A 27558-nucleotide genomic window follows, 5' to 3' on the forward strand; every position below is an offset into this window, starting at 1 on the left:
TAAGTTACAAATTTAGTGACAGTACAATTTGATACTATTTGCATCGTGATTAAATACAACTTTTCAAGCTAACATAGTAACAATGCCATGATCAGGATACCTTGCAAATAATTAATTGCCAACTTGGAGGTGATCATGGATTAGGAGAAAGGATACATTATGAGCAGCTACCATCATCACCATCTGTTTGGGGGCAAAGAGTAAGTAGGCTATTGTTAGGTTTAACGATTTCAGATCTACCTCATTTTTGCTTTGTTTTTGGTTGGTTTTTATGTTAACAAGATTTCAAAATAATTTATTTCATGTCATTTCCATCTTTTACTGATTATTTGAAATTACATTTCACCTTCATTTCTGGTTTGTGATTTTGCCTTGGACACCTCAATATCATTTGTAATATCATATTCCCATGCTTGCCCTAGACTAAAGAGGTTTAGACCTAGACCTATATAATCCATATATATTTTTTGTACAATGATTTTAAGAAAAATTAACATTGAACATTGAGATGATAGATACCCCCTTGTCCCTTTTTTTTTTACAAGTAACTTGAGACTTAAAGGGATGGTCCGGGCTGAAAGGAAGTGTAGCTTAATAAATAGAGAAGAATTCACTGAGCAAAATGCCAAAAATTTCATCAAAATCGAATTACAAATAACAGTTATTGAATTTTGAAGTTAAGCAATATCTTGTGAAAACAGTCGTCATGAATATTCATTAGGTGGGCTGATGATGTCACATCTCCACTTGTTCTTTTGCATTTTATTATATGAAATTAGGTTTATTCAATTTTTTCCTTCAAGAACTAGAAAAATTGGATTGACAGCTGATTTAGTGCATTAGATACTTATTGCTGCAACTTATTTCATTATAAGGGAGACATATTTTTCACACAAGCATGAAATAATGAAAAAAATTATGATTTTATGTAATAATGTAAGAAAGTGGAGATGTGACATCATCAGCCCACCTAATGAATATTCATGACGGTTGTTTTCACAAAATATTGCTAAACTTTAAACTTCAATAACTTCATTATTTGTTATCCGATTTTGATGAGATTTTCGGCATTTTGCTCAGTGAATTCTACTCTATGTATTGGGATATGAATATTTTCAGCCCGGACCATCCCTTTAAGCTAAAATCTTCAGTTTCCATCTCTTGGTTGATATCCTACAAAATTATCAATTTTAGAAAACATGTTGCATTAGAGGATCAACATGGTTCTGTGAATATATGAATATATGAATTGAAAATGATTTCAAAATCATTTTTTTTTTTGTACACAAATGTTTTTTTTTCTTGTAGGTTATTGAATTACTAGTTGATAACACCATGACCCTCACAATTTGAATGGGTTTTACAATAACATAGTGCCTACATATAATGTACATTTAACAGTGAATTAAGTTGTACCACTTTTATAGTTGTACATTGTTCCCTATAGCTATTTATTTGAAAATAATTAATATCGCAAGTTCAGTTTATGAATCACTTAACTGGTACATCATTGCAATAAAGTTCTTTATCTGGAGTATTATATTGCTTGATATAGATCAATTCCATACATGTATGACTCCTCATTCTGTCTGTAAATTGTAATGGTTTGATACAGGCTACAGGTTTTTTTTTTCAACAGTACATGTATGTATGAAGTGTGTGAGTAAAAATAATTTTAAGGAGCTTGAAGAATTTCATAATGCAATACATGCACATAGTAATTGTACTTTACAGTAGTTTGATTTGATATGCAGTATGAAATGATACAATTGATTCAACAAATTGCGATCTCTTGAATACAACTTCACCTGTAACATGGGTCATGATGTATAACACATGCCAGTTGTATTGAAACAAAATTTGTTGTTTTTGATAGCTGATGACATCTGGGTCAGAGTTTGGCTGTGTGGGGTAGATGTCTCCCAAGATTTTTGAGAGGAGTGATCCGTCCTCAAAATCAAAATGCTTTTAAAGTCTTGTCTTCCCTTGGAATTTAGAGAAATAATGGGAAAATGTGATCCATCAAGGAGGGGAAAAAAATGGAAGATGGAAAAAATAAAAAAAGTTATGCATAAAAGATGCAAGAGAGGCAGAAGTTTTGTTTTGTGTGCAATAATCAAAAAGGCACTGGCACTGAAGGGAGGTTAAAAGAAAAAGAAAGATAGAAATGGAGCGAGAGAGAGAGAGAGAGAGAGAAAGGAATGAGACATTTAAAGTGGCAAAATAACTGATGTTAATGGTAAATCATATTAAAAGTCACCATGATAAGGAATTTTTTCCATGATATCCCCTTGTATTTGGTGCAAAAGGTAAAGCTACACCTTACCCCCCCCCCCATTGAATAGGTTGAATGACTGAGAATTATTGAAAGATGAACTTTTTTAAAAGATACCTCAAACTAATTTGTATGTACATGTAGCATATTTTGAGCATTGAGGGAAATCAGAAGGTAATTTTCTCATTTAAAGTGAAATTCCAATATCTGGATGTACATGGCCCCCATTCCACAGCTCTAGGGAGACCTTGAAGGACCTTTCAAAGACCAAAAATTGGCAAGGTCGTGGTCTCCAAGATCAATGAAAGAACTCTGAAAGACTGATGGATATTTCTTGTATATCTGGTCTTAGACTAGTCCTGTAGAGATCTTTCAGTGGTCTTTCAGAGATCTTTTATGCAACAAGTGATCTTTTAGAATTCTTTCCACATCTGGACTTTCCATGATCTTTGAATGATTTTTCAATGATCTCTCGTCAGTCTTGCTTACAGTGATCTTCACAAAAATCTTGAGAGACTGCCGAAAGATCATGGAAAGACTAATAAGAAAGTTCATTGAAAGACTATCAAAAGATAATTTTGGACATCATGAGAATAATAAGTACTTAAGTTGATACTACATATTTTTTTTATACAAGTGCCCATGCAGTTGAACTTCAGAATCAGTAAATCCTGTTGAAACATGTTTACATTCAGGTCTAAAGCTCAATACATTGGAGTAGTTTGCTTTGAACTTGAAGTACATGTAATATTTGTTTAGCGTTTATCTTGAAACCCTGGAACAAGCTTCAGACTGGATCATACCTAGTTTGCAGGCACAGACCCACAAGACTAGCACAAAATACAACTTTTTCTTTTTTGAGAGGGACCTTCTACACACAAGTCACCTCCATCTTCATTTATCAGCTTATTTTACCCATCGATCCATCATTCACATTTTCTTTCCCAGTTGGTGCACTGATTTTATGTTTCTTGCCCTTCTGAACATGCCCAAGTTTATGATTTGATGAGCCTAGATATGATTAGGGAACTGTCCCTGCTCAGATCCTGGATGTAAAAATGGGGGTTAGTATGCCATGATAGACAAATCAAACTTGGAATGGGCCAAAATGCACCACTGTTACATAACTTTCTTATTTTACATCTGATATTGATGAAATTTTCAGTGTTGTGCTTGTTGGGGTGGACTTGTCCTTTAAAATGACCACATTGCAAATCTATGTAATATGCAAGCTACATTGTACATCATACTTTTTATAAACTGAAAATCATTAATTTAAAGGTCAAGTCCTCCCCAGAAAAATGTTGATTTGAATGTAAAGTGGAAAAAATTCAAATGAGGATAATGCTGAAAATTTCATGTGGATTTTGTTGTGGATGCCACGATTTTATGTAAGATATGAGAAAGTGCCACTTTTTTGTCTCCCTTTGTCAGAGAGAATGAGTTTGCTAATGATCTCACTGGGTTTTAGTTTGATCATGGAGCTATTTGTTTGATATTGAAATCATATCTTGGAGAACAACTGTGTTTGTCATGGGACTGGACGTGTCATCAAGTTGAGCGTGAATCGTGTGAAATGGTGGCAGACACTTGACACATTATGAGGGTGCAAAGATCAATTTGGTGTCAATGTGAAGTGCATACATGTACTACAGACCTCATTAAGAGATCAATTGAGTGCAACATCTGGCCACCTTGACTGACTTTCACATCACACTTTAAGATAAATTCCAGTTGTGGTAACGATCTCCAAATGACTTTTTACAGAATCCAATATAATAACCACCCTATTGTCTGTTTGTATTAAAAATATGTGCCAATTAAAGGAGTCTGGAAGAAATTGTGTAAGACTTTCTCACAAAATCAGTGTTTTACTGCAACTACTTTCATTTAGCTTTAAACTCTTGTTATGGACAGGCATCAGTGGCAAAGCTCCAAAGGTTGAGTTTGCAACTTCCCAAATAGTCCATATCCATTTTTTTACCTTAATCCCCATATGCCTGAGAAGAAAATAATGTTTCATTAGGTGGTTTCAGACCGCCTCGAAGTTCGTCAGTTCCAGGTATTCTCTGATCGGGAAATTTACCCCGATCAGAAAATACCAGGTATTTTGGTAATGTGAAAGCAAACTACGCGTAATCTCCCTGAAAGAAAATACCCGCTAAATAGGTACTTGGCGAAATTACGAGAACTTTCGCGGGGATTTTTCCAAGGTCGCAGGTATTTTGGCGATGTGAAAGCAAATTACGGGAACTTTTAGCCCAGCGTGTCGTTGGGCGTCGTTGGGCGCGGGAGCTGTGGGTGGCTGCTGGGCTAGTGATTTTGAATCTCGCGCCTTGCCTGTTTATCAGACCATACTGCGCATGCTCGTAACTTCAGGAACTTATCCCAAAGGGTATGGTTCAGGGCGGTGTGAATGCAGGAATAAATTAATGGGTATTTTTAGCCTAATAAAGTTCTCGTAATTTAACGGGGATTCTTGTGATCGAGGCGGTTTGAAACCACCTATTGTGACAATAGCTCAATATGTGGGGGAACAGGTACAGCAGTCTGTCTATGAATATTGATTTTATAGTACTTGTCACTCAGCAGATTGAGGCATTGTTATTATATTTAGGTAATATTCTAGGATTTAGAGGGAACATTAAACAAAAAAAAGATTGATTTGAGAAATAATGCTTATTAGCTTCTGTGGATGGGAGACAGTTGATACACAAGATAATGGCCAGTCTTAAAAAAAATAAGATCTGTCCAGGGCTGCTCCCCAGAGGATAATGCAAAAGGAGATTCATTTTCAACGAGAACTCTTGATTTTGTAGTTTTGGCAAACACACAGATAATTTTTGAAAAATTTTGTCTGGTTTCTTCTTTTTTAAACTGAAGATATGCAAGGTCCAAATGTTATTTTCCTTTTAAGAGATATACATACTGTAGATAAATTTAAATTTGTTTTTGATAGCTGCCTGTAGATGCATCAAATTTTATGAACAGGGGATACTATGGATTTGGCCTTGTCGCGCTGCGTCCGCCTCCGCCGCAGAGATTTCCTTGTGAGTGCTCTATCAGCTGCATTTCTTCTCCGATCATCTTCAAATTTGGCATGAAGGTTGATTATGGTATAGCAAAGCCGTCTATGGATTTTGGTGTGGGCAGAGACATTGTTGCCATGGTAACAAGTTTTTGTGGAAATAGCAGAGATGTCCTTGTGAGCGCTTTACCAGCTGCATTTCTTCGCCTATCATCTTCAAACGTGGCATGAAGGTCCTTAAAGCAAAACCGCCTATTGATTTTAGTGTGGGCGGACACATCGTGGCCATGGTAATGAGAGTTTTTGTGGAAATAGCAGAGATTTCCTTGTGACTGCTCTATTAGCTGCATTTCTTCTCTAATTATCTTCAATTTTTTCATGAAGGTCCATTATGGTAAAGCAAAGTCGCCTAATGATTTTGGAGTGGGTGGAGACATGGTTGCCATGGTAAACATATTTTTGTGGAAATTTAGGTTAAACCTGTAACTTCTGCTTTTTTTTCCAGTTTGTCGTAGTTGGCACACAGAAGCAATATTAGAAGGTAAAGCGAAGATGCCTATCATATTTGGTGGAGGTCTTAGGGTTAAGTTTACAAAATATATCCAGATTACTTAAGTTGTATTCCCCAACAGCTGATACTGGACAATACTTTAGGTTCTGCAGAGTCACGCTGCTACGTCATATTATTGTCATCAAATTTGGTACCCATAGGCAAAATGTGAGCAGGGTCATTGTTGCCATGACAATTGTATTTATTTGTCAAATTCCTGTGGTGAGCTGTATATATCGCAATGATGGATGACGCGGTGGGTTCGGGGGATACATGTGCTCGGCCATGCAACCGCCGAGCATCTCTAGTTTGCTGATGACATCAATTGATTGCTGCAAGTGTAAATATATTGGTGTTGTCAAGTACCATTTAATTATCACCTTTAGAATTTTGAAAGCTAATATGTATTTTGAGGAAATGATTAATTATTAATAAGCTATTCGAATGACCTATTAATTGGGTTAATTACCCAGAATTATTAGCTCATTAATATCAATTGAAGATTAGATTATCATTATCATTATGCACTAGATGGATGTATTGTTGATATGCTACACTATATTTTATTAGATTGCGAAAGAAATTAGATTTTCTTATCTGTAATTGTCTCAAGGGTTATTAATAATCAAATTATTTTTCATGGGCTACTTTTCACATATTGCCAAGATACAATGTTGGATATTAAAGCTTTAAACTGCATTGAGTGGGGATTTATTGGGTCTTTACAAAAGGTTCCAAGGCTCTTTTGAGCATTTTGGGGGCAAGATTACCCTGAACTCTCATGTAATTGGGAGGGGTAATGTATCTTTTTTGCTAAGTGAGTACCTGTACATGTACATGATGTGGGCCCTACCACTGAGGATCCATGATTGATTCCTTGTACTTTTGCATCAGAGCAAAAAAGAACAAATTATAATAAAAATAAACATTGATTGACTAGAACAGTTATTGGATTTGGGGGTGGGAGGAGGAATGTGGGGAAAACAAATACTTTTCCTTCTTTTTTTTTCTTCAAACAGCTATTACACTCTTAATGATGCATTGATTCTTATTTAAACTTGTATTCTTAATTTGATATTTGAAATATAAGATCTGCATATACAGTGCGTATCAAAAAAAGTTTACACTTTGAAAAAATCCTGTAAAATTATACATTTGTAATATCCTGAAGATTTTTCCACATTTTAACATTGGTACAGATCCATTTAAGCAAATGACGATATTACTATCAAAAAATATTTCCGCTTGAGTGAGCACCAATTACTTTTGTAAAGTTAGTGAAAAATGATTTGCGCAGAACTTTGAAATAGCTATGCGAATAAAAGTAAACCTTTATCATGAAGAACACGTAGAATTTAGCTAGTAAAGTTGATTTGAAGATACCTTTGACCTCTTTTAACTTGTTTCCTTGCCCAATACACTTCGAAGAGTGCATTGCGCCCCGCCCCACTCCCCACACACCAAGGCCATCAAGACGATATTTGATTTACACTGAGCTGTGATTTACATAAAATGAATTAGGCCTGATTTTCATTTTGTTAATCATTGTCAAGCTTGGGAAAAGTGTGGAGAAACAAGTATTAAATGAAAAATTAAATGTCAACCCACTTTAAATAATAAAAACTTAGTGAAAAAGTGCTGGAGATGTCTGATGTAGAGTATTGTTCAGATTCAGTTATTTCCTCAGATCCAGCTGGCACAAAAAAGGTAAAAGTTGTGCTTACTAAGTGTTGAAATTTCAATTTGGGCGGCAAATTTGTTTTAAAATGCTTGAATATATCTGTTTTATCTTAATTGACTAAAAGTGCAAGGGAAATGTAGGAAAAATGTATCGCAGGGTAAGTTTGATTTCGCCCTTTCCCCTTGACACTGCGTGAAAACATGCATTTCTGCGCAAACAGATTTCTGCGAGCTTTACAAAAATGGACAGTGCTCACTCAAGTGTAACATTCTGTCAAAACTTTTACTTTCATTGGATAGATGAGAACCAAACCTAAGATTATTTGTGAAAAAATTACCCATAAGTTGTATATTTTTTAATTCCCAGAGCTTTTTCAAAGTGTAAACTTTTTTTGATACGCACTGTAGAACACGCACGTACACTCACTAAACTTTCATATGAGATTTGATGTTTACTCTAATTTGAGTTACACCATTGTATTATGTTTCATATGGCAGTGTTCAATTAATGCCCATGAATGAAACTTCACTTCAATATTTTTGCTTTGTAGACCATCTCTGAATGCTGAATATGAAAGTCATACATAAATAATTAGGCATATGAACCAGATACAATACTCCCTTCACATTAATGTTAGATTTCTGGAAACCAAGTTTAAATGCTCATTATGCCTCTAAAAAATAAATATGATCATGCCCCAAAATGACAAAGATGAGTTACATGAATTGTGCTTGCTGCCTAATTGACCTATTAGAGGGGCTTTTGTAATGAGATTCTCTATTTGATTGATGGCTAGTATTTTTCTGTGAAAAGCCCATGTATATCAAAGAGTGGAACAGTGACCTTACTCCCATCATTGAAATACTCCCTTGCATGTCACACAGACTCTGATTGAAGCTTTGATGAACAAGTGGGTTTGATAAAAGACTAATGCAAATTCAACTTTCTAGAAAGAAAAAAGAAAGATTAACAGAAAAGAAAACAAAAAAAATGAAAAAAAAACTGATGAGAAGGAAATAAGAAGAATGTAAAATGGAAGAAAAAGGATGAAGGGAAAGAAGCTTTTCATCCAAAAATAGTCACTTTTTTGACTGGTTGCCATTACCACAGGACAGAAGAAGAAGTCTAGGGACCCTCTGCCAGGGACTTTAGGCTGTAATGTATGTTCAAACCATTTTCCCAGGGTGAAGGGTTTTCACAGCAAACTACTGAAATGCAAGCACCAATCTCTTTGACAAATCAAAATTTGTGATTACATGTAGGGGAAGGCGGGGTAAGTTGTGACAGTTTTTGCTTTTTGCATGTTAGAATTGATATGATTAATAATCTTGTCGAAATAAGTACCTTGCCTTGAAATTTAATTCTTCTGAAATATTTTCCACCTATATATAACTTTCTATCCCCACACTGAAAGTCATCGTGACCTTTGAAAAAAACGATGTCAAATGGCTCAACTTGCCCCATATATGGGGTAAGTTTGAGCCACCTTCTGGGGTAAGTTGAGCCACAAAAACTATGTACAAAGTGTATGAGGGGAGAACCAGCATGTCAATTTTTTGTTTAAAGTTTTTTCACTTGCTAATTCTCTATAAATACTAACATCCTTTAAAAGGAAAAGAGCAGTCATGTAAATTTGCTCCTTTCAGCCAGCATTTCAATCGATTTTTATGGTTTGTTTGTTTCTTAAGATACATTACCATAGGAATTACCATGGCTCAACTTGCCCCATGCTGTTTGGCTCAACTTACCCCAGTCCGAACTTAGTGCGATAATTTTGTATCCACACATTTATTATGCATCCATCATATAAAAGACTATGACAAGAATGAAGATCCATACCTGGACTAATAATGTTGTTATCATGTCTTTATTATATTTAAAGACTTGTGTGTTTATAAAACACTTATCTATTTCACACTCTTTTTTTACTTTTTTGGCTGAAATTCATATTTTTCCCTCTAAAAAACTACTTTTTGTTTCAAAGTTGAAAACAATATGGTGGGGTTAGGGGTTATGCTATGGGTCATCAATACATGACACCACCACAATGTCTGACTCATTCATTATTGGCCTGGGGCTGGTGGCTCAACTTGCCCCTATGCTCAACTTACCCCGCCTTCCCCTACTGCATGAACTTGCTTCTGCTTTCAAACATCATTCAATCGCATCATTTGAATGAGGATTAAAGTACCATGATAATTCTTCAGCATTGATAAGCAAAGAACATGTCCATGTGCAATGTATGTCGTGTGCATGAACATATTTTTCCATTGTCAAGGATATCAGATGATAAACAAAAAGTGTTAAAATTTGTTTGAAGTCTCAAGGTATCACACAACAAGTGTTTGCGGAAAAGCTTACAATGTAAATGATATCTTCCCATCTCTGATATGTGTTGTCTCAATTGTGATACTTGGATTGAACCCTATATTTACATGTTTATTATCTATTTCTACAATTGGTGGTTGTTCACTCTAATTAAAAGATTAACAAGAGTTGGTGATTAGACAAGGATTTGTTTCGTGGCAAGAGGGAGCTCATCGTCAGAGTGTGTATTGCTTCAGTTGCAATGGTTGCATCAGAAACAACTTCATTGTAGTTTCGTGCATTTGTCTATGGCTCCTGAAATTAAACTTTGTGATGGTGTGTGTTTGGTTAATGTACGTTAAACAGTCCCATTTTGTTTTTCCTTCAACAGTTGAGAAGTATATAGCTTTACAGGAGATGTGCAATTTCTTAATTGTTTTCTTCCCATAATCAGTACGGATAATTGAAAGGTTGTGCCATCAAGTCATGTTTCTGGAGATTGAAAATCTGTTGGAAATTGCTCCTTTTTTACTGGACAATTGACAATATAACGGCTCTGCTGTTACTGCTACATTTCATGACATTTCATCAGCTATTGCACATTTAAGATTTAAACGATGGATCATTTGGAATCGAGGAAATGGCTCTATGTCAGTTCATAGTTGACATCTGAAGTCAGGCAGGAGGCTGTTGCTGATCACATTGAGACTACCCAGTGTATACATGTACATATCATAAGGATGAGACTTGGTCAGTACAGACAGATTATAATCAAACAATGTCTGGAAAGCGGTCAAATCTGGACCTTGGGGATGATCCAGTTGAGAATCAAAGCCGCCTCCTTTTCACCATCCTTAGAACCAAGTAAGACATCAAATATGATGACATTCCCTGTATCATTAGTATTAACATCTTGCCAGTGGTGATACAGTACTGTTTCATTCATTTTATTTCATTATAGGATAATTATACACTTGATAATTGCATGCAAATTATTTTTTCTTTATTGAATGGCCAGTGATATAATTAATGATGCCTTGAACACTGGTGCAAATTGGAACTCTTTTGTCGCTAGGTTTCTTCAAGTATATAACCCTGTAATAATTTGTACCGTTCAGGGAAGTTTACCCTAACTAAATCTTTATTTGAATTAAAGGAGAACATTTTTTAAATAGATCAAATAAAAATGTTGAAACTAGCATTTTGCTGAAAACATCAAAATTGGAGGTAAAATAAGAAGTTATGACATTTTAGAGTTTGGCTTAATTTCACTTAAAGACTTGATGCACGTCCCGGTCAGAATGTAAAGTGAAATGATGATGTTACCCATTCAATCTTTTTCATATTTCATAAAAAGAATTATTAGATTTTGTTATTTTCCTCATTGTAATGTAAAATAAAGTGAGATTTGTCTCTGTGTATGAGGAATTGTCATACTTGAACCTATTGGATTTCAATGAACAGTTTCCTTATTCTTAAATCTGGAAAAAATAATATTATATAATTTCATACCATAATGATATTTTATCAAAATCAGATGAAAAATCAATGAGTTTTGTGATTAATAAACTGGGCTTTATTTAAGTGAAATTAACAGTTCTATGCATTAAACTGGACCCATCTTTTTGTGGTCTTTCCACTCAATCTCATTCAGGAGACATTGAGCCAATGTGAAACAAAGTACTGTACTTGGAATGTTTGCAATATTTATGCCTTTAATAAAGGAAAAAACTGCAAAAATGCTTTAATAAACTCTGGCACCAGTAACAACAGAAAATGAAATGTTTTTACAGAATTAAACAAAACTTACACAGAATTACAAAAACTATAAAGGAATAATATGTCAAATGATTTTTTTCATGGAAAATGTAATGGGCAAATGAAGATCAGAAAATTACTGAAATATGGGTTGATGTTTGTCTCACATGTTTCCTGTGTTTACTACATCAGGAAAAGCATGGAAGATTGGAAATTAAATCAATACAATTTCAAGCAAGCCTAAATTATTCTAACTTTGTTGTTCCTATTGAAGCATTCTGGTTTGTGATAAACTGTAGGATTGATTCCAACCACTCCCATCAAAATTAGATTTCTATACTCAAACTTACATTTAGCTTTTCATACAGAACTTTAATTTGAGTTTCACTGAGCTAATGGAGATATTTGCAGCTTATAAAGCAAATTGAAAGAACTTTTGATGTGAGGCAAGAAGAAATGTTATCCTTTTGGCATCATGCAGGCCCATAATTATCAGAGTTTTATGCTGCTCTGTGAAATAGAATTGAAAAAAAAATGAGGCTTGTGGGTGAATTTCAATGAATATAGAGGAAGGAAAGGAAGTAGCTGGGAGATATGGCAGCAGGTTTATGAAAATATCTTTGAGTGTTTCCCTTTTTAAGCATTTTACTTTCATTGATGCATGATGAAGCAAGGTAATTTTTAAGTTAACTATCTTTTCATGTTTATTTAATCTAGAAAAAAGTTATTTTGTGGTACCTCAAGGAAGTTGGTGCTCACTCTTGGATGATACTGCAGAATGCTATCATTGGTGTGAAAAGCTTATAGATTAATGATAATATGAAGGTGTTATTAAGTCATTGTTCTTAGTTTGATAAGAGCATTGTACATATATGTATTGAAAATCAAGTGTCATTAATCATTAATGAAACATTTCTAGTTGTGTAATAATATACAAGTGTCTGTGTGTACTTGGCAATCAGATATTTATCATAAATGTTCCTTTGATGCTCTGATTGGCAGTGATTACTTTGTAGGTTCCTACGATAAGGGGTCAAAAAGGCTTTAGCCTCACTACCGACTGAGCTATCATGCCAAAGGTTTTGTTAAAACTCAGTAGGTATATACATGTAGGGAGGGAGTTTCAAACTTTCAGATTAAACCTGGTTTCAGTTCCCAATGAGTGTTCCAGTGCCCTTTGGTATTAAAGGTAAATTCCAGTTCTGGTAAGGATATCAAAATGACTTTTTACAGAATCTAATATAATGACCACTCAAGTGTCTGTTTGTGTGAATAAAAGATATGTGCCAAAGGATTCTGGAAGAAATTGTGTAATTGCTGAGAAATAAGCAAAATAAGCGCGGATTCGGTCACTTCCGTCGGGTCTTTATTCCAGCAATAATAATACACTGTCCTACGTGGGCCTATCTGTGTTGGCGATATTCTTCAGTGTGATCATATTTCAGCTTAGATTTCATGATTTCACAAAGTTCAGTTCATGTAACTGTACCAGATCTAGATCGACGATGATATAGTAATACTTAACCTTGTTTTTACAGACTTTCTCAGGAAATTAGTGTTTTACTGCAATTACTGTCATTTAGCTTTAAAGGTGTGCATTCCCATTACCAGGTCCCTTGGAGAGGACTTTATACCTTCAGTCCTCTGGTTGCTGGTTTACGAGCATTCATGCTGTCTAGCAAACAGGTAAAAAGTCATCACCTCTCATCTTACCAGATTAATAGCTTTTCTGTTTAAAGGTCAAGTCCACCCCAGAAAATTGTGGATTATTTTGAATCAATAAAGAAAAATCAAACTGGCATAATGCTGAAAATTTCATCAAAATTGGATGTAAAATAAGGAAGTTTTGACATTTAAAAGTTTCGCTTAATATTTTTCACAAAACAGTGATATGCACAACTCAGTGACATGCAAATGAGACAATGATGTGCTTCACTCAATATTTGTTTTGTTTTTTATTGTTTGAATTCTACATTATTTCCTTTTTTACAGATTTGAGAAAAAGGGCCAATTTGTCTGAACCATGTAGTATAAACAATGCTAATTCCTCATGCTCAGGGAGGAATTAATCATTGTTTCACTTGACAATGAGGAGAAAATATATAAAAATATACATATGAATATTTTCATGTAAAAAAATACAAAAGAAATGGTGAGTGGATGACGTCATTAGTCTCTCCATTTGCATACCAACCAGGATACTATTTTGTGAAATTAAGTGAAACTTTAAAATGTTATAACTAGTTTACATTCAATTTTGATGAAATTTTCAGTGTTATGCTTGTTGGATTTTTCTCTTTTTATTAAAATCAACTTTTTGTTAGGGTGGAATTGTCCTTTAAATTTCTGGTCATGTGCCGTAATTATGTATTAGTCTGCAGGCACAGACCCTGATTGGAACTTTGATCAACAAGTGTGCCTCCACGCAAAGACTAGCACATACAAAACTTGCTGTTCCTGAGCGAGAGAGCCTTCAGTACACAAGGCTGCACATTCAGACCCTTATTTCGAGTGAAGGGTTTGCCCAGCAGACTAATTATGTATCATGCAAGAGCTGCTTTTTGAAGATGAAGCAGCAGCACCTACAAATGTATGCTTCGTTCAGGATCCTTAACAGTAACCGCCTTTTGAAAGGCCGTCCGACATTGATAGAGGGATATTTTTTTTAAATCCCGTAAAAGATTTTTTTGAGAAGGGTGGCATCTCTGATTGTATGTTTGAAATATAATAGATGTTATGATATAAAAAATACCACCATTCTGATTCAGATGCATTTATTGCAAAGAAACTTCCTCGTAAATACATGTACTCTGGAGACTGATGAATGAAGGCATCATTTGAATAATACATGTACCACTTCATGTATGTCATTCATAATTCTTGACAATATTTATGTTGATGCATGCCACAGTCATGAATACTGCAGTACGAATCAACTTCATGTTCTGCTCTCTATGGGGTCTTTCATAATACCCATGAAAATAGAGAAGTCAATTTTATACTTTCATAGAGAGATCTTTCTTGTACATCATGATCAGTTACTTTATCAAGAGCACAATACATGTACAGTATTCAGTCTAGTTTACAAACATGCATGTTTCATTGACATATGAATGTCATCATTTATAAACTTTGAATGAAGCTGTGCATACATGTACATGTACCTATACCTCCCATACTGTTTATTTTTCTAAAGCATGTACAGGTTTTTCAGTAACTCAAATTCTTGTTCATTGCATTTTAGGCATCACAACCTTTCTGAACTTTAATAAAGTAAGGAATCTGAACTTTAGGATTATGAGCTATTGTTTAGATAAAACTTTCCTATTAAAATACAAATATATTACTATGAACATTTATAGAAAAAAGCAATTTCTTTTAATGCTATTAAACTATGTAAGCAAAATCTTCTTTATTGTTCAATCAGAAATGTTTGGAAGCGTGCATTAAAATGTATGTTTTCTAAAAACTATTTATACATGTAACTCTAGTAGAGCTCATGCATAGAAATTGAAATGGTGAATTTATATCAAATATGCATTTATTCCACAATTGCACAGCCTGTCATCTCCTTTGCTCCAGTGAAAGGATAACAATTTGGTTGCTACTTGCTATAGCCATTGTTCGAATGTTCCAGTGTTTATGTAGATGACATTTAACAATAGAGTGTTTAAGAATATCTAGGTTAGAGAATGCATCATTTACACTAACCATCTCACAAGTCATGATTTATTCGTAGCGTATAATGGAATCTTTTGATGGCAATTTAATACATCTGAATTACATTCAAATTAAATTGGATACAATTATTCCCACTTTATAACACTCTGAAGGGCATATATAATGTCATGAACAAATTTAGAACCTAATTTACATCACAATTAAAATCACTTTGGAATTCTTTTTTTTTTCTAGTACAATTGCTTGATGTCATTAACAAGTAAAAAAATGACTTAAAATGTAAAAAAATTAAATTGATATATTTTATTCTGTTAAAGAAAATAATACTTGAGCTTTAAGGTGGGGTCATTTTTAAAGATATTTTTTTCCCACTGAATCTCTTGCACTGGCCAGTGTCTCTATAGCAACAACACCCAAGAAATAATCAATATGAAAATTACATGTCACATCTCCCTGTTGCTAATATTTAAACAAACCTTTGGTGGGGAACACAACACAATCAGCAGAGATGTCAATATATCCTTTGAAAATTACTCTACTGTTAACAAGTGGGAAGTCAAATGATAAAAGAAGGTACATTTGAAGGAAGAGAAAGGGGTAGATGGCACAAAAGAAGAAGAAGAATGCTGATTGGTATTGGGTTTCTTTTATAGTCTGGCGCTTGTGAGGGGGGTAATTGTTGGTGGTACTACTAAGGGGGTTGCTGGTGCACCCCTTCAAACAATAGAAGGGGGGCGGGGACAATGGATGTATAGTGATGACTGGTTGGCTATTGTAATTGATCCTCGCTAGACTGGGCATGAGTTGTTAAGGATGGGTTGAATAAGGGTGCATCTTCCCCCAATAAACATTTTGGGAAGATGCACCTGAAGATATTTATTGAAAGGAAAATAGAATACCTAGTTGAATTCAATTGATCAAAAGTATTGTTTTCATAAAAATGGCATGGATGTCATAATTATTATCATTTCATCACGCAGTGTGATACATGTATGTACATGTTGGAATTTATTTATCAACTTCATTTTAGATATAATAAGTAAATGAAATATTTTGGGGGGACAAACAAATCATATTGGTATTTATTGCTGTGATGTTTGATTATTGTTGCAAAAGACCATAATTTTATTGGTTACTCTGATAATAATTAGGCCTAAATGTACCATCACGAACCTTGTACCAGAACTAATCATTAAGAATGTGTTGCTAAGTAGTGCAATTTGCCAGAGTAAGCTTTGGTGTTGAATTTGCAAGCATATTGGCATAAACATTTAGATTTGTATCTCACGTCAAAGCCTTGAAGGTTTTACTTTAATTGCTTTTCCTTGATTGATTTTGAATGTATATACAGTGATCAGCAACAAAATTCTAACCTTCATTTTCAAATAAGAAGTAGAAAATGAAAACTTGTGATGCACAGTTCTTCTTGAGTTACACTCATGACTCATCACTATGGCAACAGGTACAACAATAGTACCTGCCATTTTGAGTTGATCAAATACCTTGTCGTCTGCCTGGGCCAATTGCCAAATAAAGGTAAAAAAACAGAGTTGATCCAACAGGTTTTTTTATTTGGTCTATTTGCACAACAGATGATACAGAACGTGATTTGCAGTCGTATCACATTTATTAGAGCATGAAAGGTTTAGCTATTCACACCCTGCTTTGACATGAGTCATGTTAAAGACACATAGAGAACATTAGGCGGTGCTGCACCATCCCGAGTTTGCTCAATCTTGAGATTTAGCGCAATCGGCCAACTTATAAGATGGCAAAACATTGAAATTGTAGGCCTCTACCTATATTTTACCTTGTAGGTCCTATTTTCACATAGCGTGTTATTTTGCATGCAATCACATTTAAGGATTTTATGGAATATCAATATTGCCCAATAAATACCACAAAGTACACACTATATCTTTGATTGTGCACAGACCTGTAAAGCGGTTTCTTAAAATAATCTAGAGAGAACTATACCTGTAGAATCAATAAATAGTAATTACTTTATCAAGGTCCAATACGTTTTATGCATGTCTGCAACATGCCCATTTAAATGATTCATTTGTTGTTATATAGCTATTTATGACATTTACATAAAGTCTGTTATTCAGTTGAACTATTCAAGATCAAATTAAGATCTGGATTTGCCTAGTGGTTCTCATTCTCATTCTTGATTGGTATATATCAGGCCTACAATATAGTCTATTGATCATTTGTGTCCAATTCTGAGAGCCTTTTTTATGTGCAGAATAGATTTGTGATTTTTAAAGGGAAAATACACCATTACACACATTCCAGTTTTTAATCAAAAGAGTAACATATTTGGAAATTTCTCAAAACTATAGGCTTTATAAAGGGGAAGTTCATCCTGACAAAAAGTTTATTGTAAAGATACATGTAGCAGTAAAAATAAAATAATGATAAAAAATGTTGGTGAAGGTTTCAGGGAAATCCATCAAAGATTTAAAAAGTTCTTAGAATTGTAATTTTTTTTATTTGTGACACCATATGCAAGCAGCGTCTATGTATTGTGAATGAGAATAACCAATGAAATGTGATTTTTCTTTAAAAAAATGTCTTTTATTGTTTTTATTGTACCTTCAGTAAATCAACAGACAAATTATTTTACACCCGATCCTGAAAGACGAACATTTTAGTCAGTATGTATTATTGAAACATTGAAATTTATATTACATGACATATGGGGCAGCTGCTCGTAAATGACGTCTTAAATTTAAACAAAATTAGAATTCTAATAACTTTCCTTAAACCATCACTTCGCCTGTATTAAAGTCAAACCTCTAAAATAGAGCTACTGTACTTTTATCTCTGAGCTGTCCTCAAATTGTTGAAATTGGAGGTGTAAGGAAACATCTCGCCAAGGAAACATTCATGTTTGTGTTTTGGGCTCAAATCATTGTTATGAACCTGCCCCAATTCAACTGTGAAGTAGAGAAGATGAGTAAGGATATTACGAAAACATGAAAAGGTTCCTGTCTGATGGGCAAAGATGGAAGGATTTATTGCTACTGATAAGAATTAAATCTTTCTTCTATTTACTGTAAAAGGGCTTTATACAGATAAGATGAGTGTTTACATCTTAACAGATTAGGTTTATTCAATGAAAAGTCTAATCTCCAAAAATCTAGGATCATGGCATATATTTTTAGCTTCTGTTGTGCCATGCTTATCATGTGAAGGATGTCTGTATTCTAATTGCTGGGAGGGTATTCATTCAAGGGTTCTTGAGGACTTTCATGAAATTTCAGTCCTCTTTGAAATTTTAAGATTAATTCAATGACCACTCTCTCATTTTTCCATTCAATATTAAATCATATGATCAATCTTGAAAAAAGACTCTTATTCCAAAGAGGAAGAAGAAACTTACCCAGGGGGTGTTTCAAAATGAGTTAAGTGTGACTAAAAGTCACATCTAATTTCCCAGTTTTGTGTGGTATAAAAGACATCACTGCATTCAAATCATGCCGAAGAGGATGCATGATACTGCATATTAATTAATAAGGTTGCATGTGACATTTCATGTGCGCATCAGTATTTGAGCATGACTCAAAATCACACTTAAAGGTCAATTCCACCCCAGAAGTATGTTGATCTGAATCATTAGAGAAAAATCAGGAAGCATAATGCTGAAAATTTCGTCAAAATTGGATGTAAAGAAAGAAGGTTATGATATTTTGAATTTTTAGCTCATTTGGCCCGAAGGGCAAGATGAGCTTATGCCGTGGCGTGGCGTCCGTCGTCTGTCGTCCATCCACAATTTCAAAATGCTACTTCTTCGCCATTTCAAGTCCGATTTCAATTCTGTTTGCTTTATATGATAGCACTAGGAGGGGGATTCAAAACTTCTACACAGAATTTTGAAATTCAATAAATATGCTTATTTATGCGCATTTTTCAAAATTCACAAAAAAATGCTTCTTTATTTGTTGACCGATTTTGAATTTTTTGCTTCCATCTGGTAGAGCTTCATGAGGTTCACCAAGCTTCTACACAGAATTTTGAAATTTTGACCAGAACAATTTTAATGCTAATTTATGCAAAATTAATGTATGCATATTTTTAAAAATTCACATAAAATGCTTCTTCTTTATTTGTTGAGCGAATTTGATTTTTTTTCTTCCATCTGGTAGAGCTTTATGATGTTCACCAAACTTCTACACAGAATTTTGAAATTCTGACCAGAACAATATTTATGCTAAATTATGCGAACTTGATTTATGCATATTTTTAAAAATTCACATATAAATGCTTTTTCTTCTTTAATTGTTGACCGATATTGATTTTTTTTTTCCATCTGTAGAGCTTCATGTGGTTCACCAATCTCCCTACACAGAATGTTGAAATTTTGACTAGAACAATTTTTATGCTAATTTATGCGAAATTAATTTATTCATATTTTTAAAAGTTCACATAAAATGCTTTTTCTTCTTTAATTGTTGACCGATTTTTACATTTTTTCTTCCATCTTGTAGAACTTTATGAGGTTCACCAAACTTCTACACAAAATTTTGAAATTTTCAGTAGAAAATTACTTATGCTAATTTATGCAAAATGTATTCAGAAATCACAGAAAATGCCTCTTCTTTATTTGTTGACAGATTTTGATATTTTTTCTTCCATCTGGTAGAGCTGCATGAGGTTCACCAAACTTGTAAACAAAATTTAGAAATTTTGTCTGGAAAATTATTTATTCCAATTTATGCAAAATTTATTCATAAATCACAAAAAAATGTTTTTTCTTCTTCATTTGTTGATCAATTTTAATTGTGTTTGCTTTATATGATAGCTCGAGGTGGTGATACAAAATTTCAACATAGAATTTTGAAACTCATTAAATATGCTAATTTATTCATATATTTTTCAAAACTCACAAAAATTACTTATTTATTTGTAGATTGATTTTGAATATTTTTATTCCATCTGAGAGCTACATTAAGTTCTTCAAGGTTCTACACAGAGTTAAGAAACGTTGACTAGATAATTATTAATACTTAATTCATATGAAATGTATTCATAAATAGATCACATAAAATGCTTCTATGTCATTTCTTCATCAATTTCAATTCTACAGTATATCCTCAATTTATGTCACCAATATAATTCACTACAGTGTCAGCTGGGCTGAAATTAAAATTGTGTTAAATTTTGTTGCGAGATGCCGGATGAGCTCCACATCATTGATGTGCTAGTTGCATTTTTTGTCTCGCCCACCAGAGGTGAAGGCGAGACTTAGGGATCCAAATGTTGTCCGTCGTCTGTCGTCCGTCCGTTGTCCGTCCGTCACAGACCTAATGACACATATTAACTCCACAATCGTAAGTCGCTTTTCAACCGGACTTGGGGGATCTGCATGTTATGCTGCAGTCTGAGGTCACATGGTAAGGTCAAAGGTCATTTTCAGGTCAATGTTAAATTTTACATGCAAGACTCTCTTATGACGACTAACTCCGCAACCGTAAGTCATTTTTCAACCAAACTTGGATGGTAGATGGACTTGGGGGACCTGCATGTTATGCTGCAGTCGGAGGTCACATGGTTAGGTCAAAGGTCATTACACCTATCTCCCCAACCGTAAGTCACTTTTCAACCAAACTTGGATGGTAGATGGACTTAGGGGACCTGCATGTTATGCTGCAGTCGGAGGTCACATGGTTAGGTCAAAGGTCATTTTGAGGTCAACGTTAAAGTTCACATGCAAGACTCTTGTGACACCTAACTCCGCAACCGTAAGTCACTTTTCAACAAAACTTGGATGGTAGATATACTTTAATAGGCGACCTGCATGTTATGCTGCAGTCGGAGGTCACATGGTAAGGTCTAATGTCATTTTCAGGTCAACATTAAAGTTTACGTGCAAGGCTCTTATGACAAGTTTTATTCCATCCCAGTCATTTCCCAATGAAGTTTCAATATAATTCTCTTGCGTGCCCTCGCAAATCACAATATTTCTGGTATTTTCATAAGTGGGGGAGACACAAAATCGCTTTTGCCTTGTTTCACATAACAGTTATATGCACAACTCAAGGATATGCCGTCATCATTCCCCTCATTTGCATACTGACCAGTTTGTGCATATATCTGTTTTGTGAAATTAAGTGAAATTTAGAAATGTCATAACTTTCTTACTTTTACAAATGATTTTGATGAAATTTTCAGTGTTGTGCTTGTTTGTTTTTTCTCTTTTTAATTAAATCAACTTTTTGTTGGGCTGGACTTGTCCTTTAACTTTTGTGAAACACCCCCAGATATTGCTGATTCTCTCATATTCAAGAAGATGTTTCTTGAAATCTAATTAAAAATATCATCTTGAATCGAAGTCAAGTCAAGTCTTTAGATTGGCATTTTGAAGTACAGTCGAGACATTATTGGTAGACTAGGACACAGGCACCCATGATCAAATATCATCATTTCATTACTTGAAACTTGAAAGACAAAAGAAAACTGTCTAGACTCCCAAATGTGATAGTAGTCTTTTATCAACATGTTGACATTTTTAAACTGTGAATCAATTGTAGGGCCGCACACTCTGAGCAGTGGTTGATTAAAAAAAACATCCAATGCTGGGTAGAAAGGAGTATGTTTTTTGGTCAACGTATTAGGTAAAAATAAAACAATACTGTTCAGCACCCTCTATCTGTATTTTTCATGTATATAGAGCTTTGATGATAATAATCTTAATTATAATAATAAAAAACTGCTTATTTTTAGAGTGCATATGATAGTTGGGGGATACATGTTGTACAGGCAGAACACCAAATGTACAGTGTACATATTGTATTGATGATATATAGCTGAACATCTAATGGTCCATACACAATCATACAATTTAATTCATATTTTATTCAATTGTATGAATTATATCAGATTGGAGTGATAAATCATCTTGAATTGACCCTGTCATGGTGTATAAAAATATTATTTAGAAATGATTGTGCTCTTGCCATGACAACCTTTCCATTACCATGTATACTGATAATTGATAGTATCTTGCCACCTTCAAAGTACAAATATCAAAATCAATAATATGTATAAACACCAAATTAACTCTGAATGATTTAGATCTTTGAGGAATTTCTGTCATTTGAAAGAAACCCCAACAAAGTTCCTCTTTCAGCATAGTCCCTGGCATTTGGTAACCAGGCAACCATTTGCCAGCAGCTCCAAACCATCTCTATAATCGGCTTTTCACATCAGTTTGGGGTTTCCTTTTGACACAAAGCCGATAATCTAAAATTTAGTGGTTTGCCGTACTTTTTTTTTATAGTGGGTACTTATCCCATGGATGAGATTTTCCCTTTCCAACTGTGTATTTGTTGAAAGAAACTTTAGAGGCACTTTGTCTTTTATATGTTCATACATGTGTTAGGTTGAGAAAGTATTGCATTATTAAACTCGGTTGGAATATATTCACATCCACTTAAAGTAAGAAAATCTGAATTATTTCTTTGAAAACTTATTTTTTAATGGAAACCCATGACTTATGTATTCTTTCATACATGTTTACAATGATGTACGTGTGGGTCATTAACTGGAAGTGGAAGGAAAGCTCTTTTTGCTTTCCAAGATTGTTGTGTCACAAAGCAGAAAGTGAGAGGAGGAGAGTATAAGTGCATATATGCACAATTTCTAAATGGAAATTTCATGATTTTTTTACAGAAGAGGTGGTGATTAAATTATTACAGGGCTCTTAACTTCCACTCATTGAGCTGATATAATAACTAATGCTTTCCTCGCCAAAATATTAGAAGCTTGTCACTGTAAAAAACTTTGGCTGCAAAGGTCACATCAGAGCATGTGCAAAGAGAAAGAGAGAGATAAAGAGACACAGACAGGCAGGCAGACATGCCATGGGAGAGATAGACATTTCACAGTTAAAGTGAAAGCCATGTCATTTTCAGCAAACTTTGCAGTAGATACTTAGGCATCTGAATATTCCAAATATGCAATAATTAACAAGAGCTTCAAAGTTCACCCAAAAGGAAAGTCTTGAGAATTGCGCATTCAAAAGAATTTGGCATTTTTAGACCTCACAAGATCACTACAGTTAGTTTACACCTCAGTCAAAATCCTTGAAAGTTTCATTAAATTCTGCAATAAAGTAAATAATTTTATCCTTAAGATGGATAATTTATTTATATTGCTATTTGTTTGCTCCTTTAAATCTAACAGCACTTTAATTTCTCAAAAAGATGTTGTGAAAGATAACAAAAACCCAATCTAAAAAATGTGAAATTTCAATAACAAACTTGAGAAGTACAATAAACGCTGCACTTTATTCAAAACCCATGTCATTTTCACCAAACTTTGCAAAGTTGTGGAGGAAGGTATACCTAAGAGGTGCAAACATTAAAAGATAGGGGTTTATGTGCTTGTTTTCAAACTATCGGCACTTTTATTAGAGCCAAAATATGCTTTTTATACACCAAAAACGTGCCAAATGCTTTGTTAGGAAAAATTCCAAACCACTCTTCCATTTATTCAACCTTAGGGTCATTTTTGTCATACTTTGCAGCACTGCAGAGTAAAGTATTTTGAGATTGAAGAGGTATTTAAAAAAATGGTCCATGGAATAATAACAATTTATTAGCTTCATAATTAAGTAACACATTGGATCTGCAGTTAGAGTGCAGATAAAGAGAAAATCAGTTCAATCCTATAGCTGATTAATTGCCTGTTCATCTATTGTGACCTTAGCGCATAGAGTATAAAATATGCGCAGATCATGATACACACACAATGGTGGATCATCCTTAATATACACAATTTTCTAAAAATACACTAAAAAAAAACTACAGTTTGACAAGCATTTAACAATTAAAAAATTCTGGTGTAAAAGTAATAGCTCTTTTCAAAATCTCTTGCACTAATAACAAATTGTGAAGCCATTTCTGCATAAGCATGTTAATGACTTTGCAAAAGGGATTACATGAAGATAGCAAACAAACTTCAAAGAGATTATCATCTGCTCCTGTAAATACAGGTGCTTCCATAGTAATGCTGGATCCTGTGACTTGTATAGAGTTGAAATGGTTGTAAAATGGGACAGTCTGCACTCTTAAACAAATCAATAAAAAGTGACTAGATTTGCTAATTGCAACTGTTGTTTTAATTCACTATTTTCTAGCCAAATCACAGTCATTTCTGACTAGGATACAGTAGAAATACAATGACATCTCAGTTTTACCCAGTAGACCAATGATCTAGTCAATTTGACCCACTTGTCTGGTGCAGCTAGCTCCAGATCTGTACCCATGAAACACCTCCATGTACTGTAGCTACATGGCTGGGATTCAAACCAATGACCCTCTGATTTAAAGGGCTTGTCTGAACCACTCGACCATGATGCTTTCACATACATTATGAATAAACTCAATAAAGTGTAACTTGTGTATAATTTTGGTCAGGATGATAAGACTACATTTGCATATTACTGTCATAGCAAACATTATGGTCTGTTACATAGCTTTATGCATACAGCATCTACACTCAATAAAGAATGGTTGTTTAAACTCTAAAACAACTACCATAATTTTCCTATTGTATTAATAGTAGCATTCTATGTGTAGACATTAGATCTGTTGCTCTTGTAATTAAGAAGTTAATATACAATTACTTGAATAATACTTGTTCCTACATTCATTATAAAAGGTTTCTTTTATAATTAAGAACAGCCGCTAGGCTGAAAAGGGCTATCCAGCCCATGTGTTGGAAAATGAATAAATAAAAAAAAAAAAAAGAATGGATATTCATTTTTAAATACCTTAACGTCATCTGTTGGACCTTAAGTGGTGTTCTTTAGAATTCCAATACATAGCCCAAAGATATGATTAGGATATTGGTTTTAACCTCATATTGTATGTAAAGATAGATCAGTAATAGAGGTGAAAAATAGGTAAGTAAATTCCACTCTTAAAGTGATTGGTTAACATTGGTTTGACTTTAAAAATATCTGAGCTAGAAGGTCACACTTGTCACCTGTGTCTGTGATATGTTCCAAAAAATGAAGCCCAGAAAAAATTGCGTTCGAAAATGATTATTTAGTGCTTCAAAATTTGAAATATAAAGTGACCGGAAACACCATCTTAATTTCATCCTATGCACTTATGTGTACTATTTAGGTGTCTATAAGACGCCTATTTACAAAATTGGGGTTTGCCTTGCAAGTTGTATTAGCTTTTTATTCTCAATAATGGTTGTTTTCAGGGTTTATTAGTTCTGATATATGCATTTGTACACATGTTTCATCTTGGTTTGAGAATTTTTAAAATCGGCTGCTCACAAAGTTAAACAGTACCTTTAAGTATTGCTAAGATGGGTTTTGCTATATCAATCCATGGGGCAGAATGCTAGTACTTATGTCTGTGCACTGCACAAACTCTTTGTTGAGGAAAGCAATATGAATTTCAAATGGAAGTTAACTTTGGTAGTAAGTTGGTTTTCATTTCATCAAAAGAAATACTAAATGAAAAAATATATGAAAGATCAATATTTTGGTGTTGGTTTAATAGTTTATAAAAATCCATCGAAGTACAAGGGAGTTTAAAATTCATGGTTATATATTTTTTAAGTTTTTAATTGGTTTTATATGCAAGCAGCTCTCGGATATACATGTAATGAATTCCATTTTATTTTGGAACATGAAGAATATTTTTTCTATATGGAAGGGGGTATGAAATGATGCACCTGATAATGTATCCCCTACACAAATAAAATTACTTTCAGATGTTTAAATCAGATGTGTGAGAGAGACTTTCAAGATATCTGAGACTAAAAATTCATAATTTATTATTTTTTGCTGGGGACTCTTTAGTATAATGAAATTGGGATGGTATGTTCAGGCATTTGTACATTTACACTTTCTTAAAGTGATTGAATAATGATTTTGAGATGCAATGTTACAATTCTTAAACTATAAGGAAATCCAACATTGTCATAATTTTTTCTCCAGGAAATATGAAGAATGTCCTTTGTAAAACAAAGAGAAGCACACTGAATTTTCAAGGAAGCAATGAATGTACATGTATAATTATACGTCACATCTAGAAAATATTTTGAAATAACGTGCATTTTAGATGTTGACGTTGCTGGCTTTACATAGTTGTGCTTGATCAGATCAATCGTAACTCTTTGTAAGCTGTGGCCCTGCAGGACTTACAGCTCTGATTTTTAGAAGTTAAATCGATAAAACAATGCCCTTAAGTGTCTGTGATAAGTTACACTCTAAAAAAATGTTTGGTCATAGTAATTAGTATTCTGGTAGATAATCTACGGTTGATTTCCATTTTTGTCGGTGGGGGTACATATTTTTTTTTAGACATTGGTTATTTCGACCGATCCTTTTTAAAAAATCTTATTTCAAATTTAAATATATTTTTTAGAGTATTATCATTGTTGTTGATTGTTATTATTCCCTTTGTCATTGTTGTTTCAGGTTTAACACTAATGTTATTTTAATGTCATCGCTGATTTGTTGTTAATATATTTTCTTCAATGTTTTTGCTGTCTGTAGGTCTGGTTCTGAGAGGAGGGACCCCTATCGTACTATGCTTCCTATGATCAAACCTCTACATGCCCCTCCACAGACCAAGAATAAGGTAGGCATATTATTAATCAGAAAAATAATTGCAGTAAAGACAGACAGAGAAAGAGGGAGAAAGACGATCAGAACATCAAATTTTGCCTCTTTGTTCTCAATTATTTTTATTTTAACTGATGGTCCAGAAACAAAATTTCTGTGTATTGCTTGTTTATTTTTTGCTCATTTCATCACAAAGGTTTTTAAAAGGGTAATTTATCGATAATTAGAATGTAATGAGTTCTCTCTTAATGGTTTGTAACTTCAGCTTTAAACACCCAACAGAACCCACCTTTGAGAGCCCCACCCCCTTTCCCTTGGGGAATATAGGAGTTGTGAGAGAAGTTTGAAGTTCAAGATTTTTAGTTGTCCCACCCTATAAATAGCTTCTTCATTATGTTGTCTTTCAAATATTATGAAATCATATGTTACTAGTATGATAGGTAATCTATATCATGATCTTGAGAAAATCCTGTAGGAAATTTGGATCTCAGATGTTGACTCTGAATGCTACCCTGCCCCGCCCTCCTCCTCTGCACCCATATTCTCAGTCACATTACCCCATAGAGTGATCCCTTTATACCCCGTGGTATTATCCCACCTGGTTTGATCCCACCACTTGGGAGGCATTACCGTACACACCTGTTCCTATCGCAGGGGATTCAGCACATTCATGTACTCC

The 27558-nt window shown here is 34.0% G+C and overlaps 1 long non-coding RNA gene across 1 annotated transcript; it reads left to right on the forward strand.

Annotated features, from left to right (window-relative positions):
* On the forward strand, positions 1 to 27558 carry LOC121420695. The gene is made up of 2 exons (XR_005970800.1): positions 1 to 200; positions 26811 to 27558. It is a non-coding gene; the product is annotated as an uncharacterized LOC121420695 (long non-coding RNA).

Source organism: Lytechinus variegatus, chromosome 1 (genome assembly GCF_018143015.1).
Source record: "Lytechinus variegatus isolate NC3 chromosome 1, Lvar_3.0, whole genome shotgun sequence".
Classification (NCBI taxonomy): Eukaryota; Metazoa; Echinodermata; class Echinoidea; order Temnopleuroida; family Toxopneustidae; genus Lytechinus; species Lytechinus variegatus.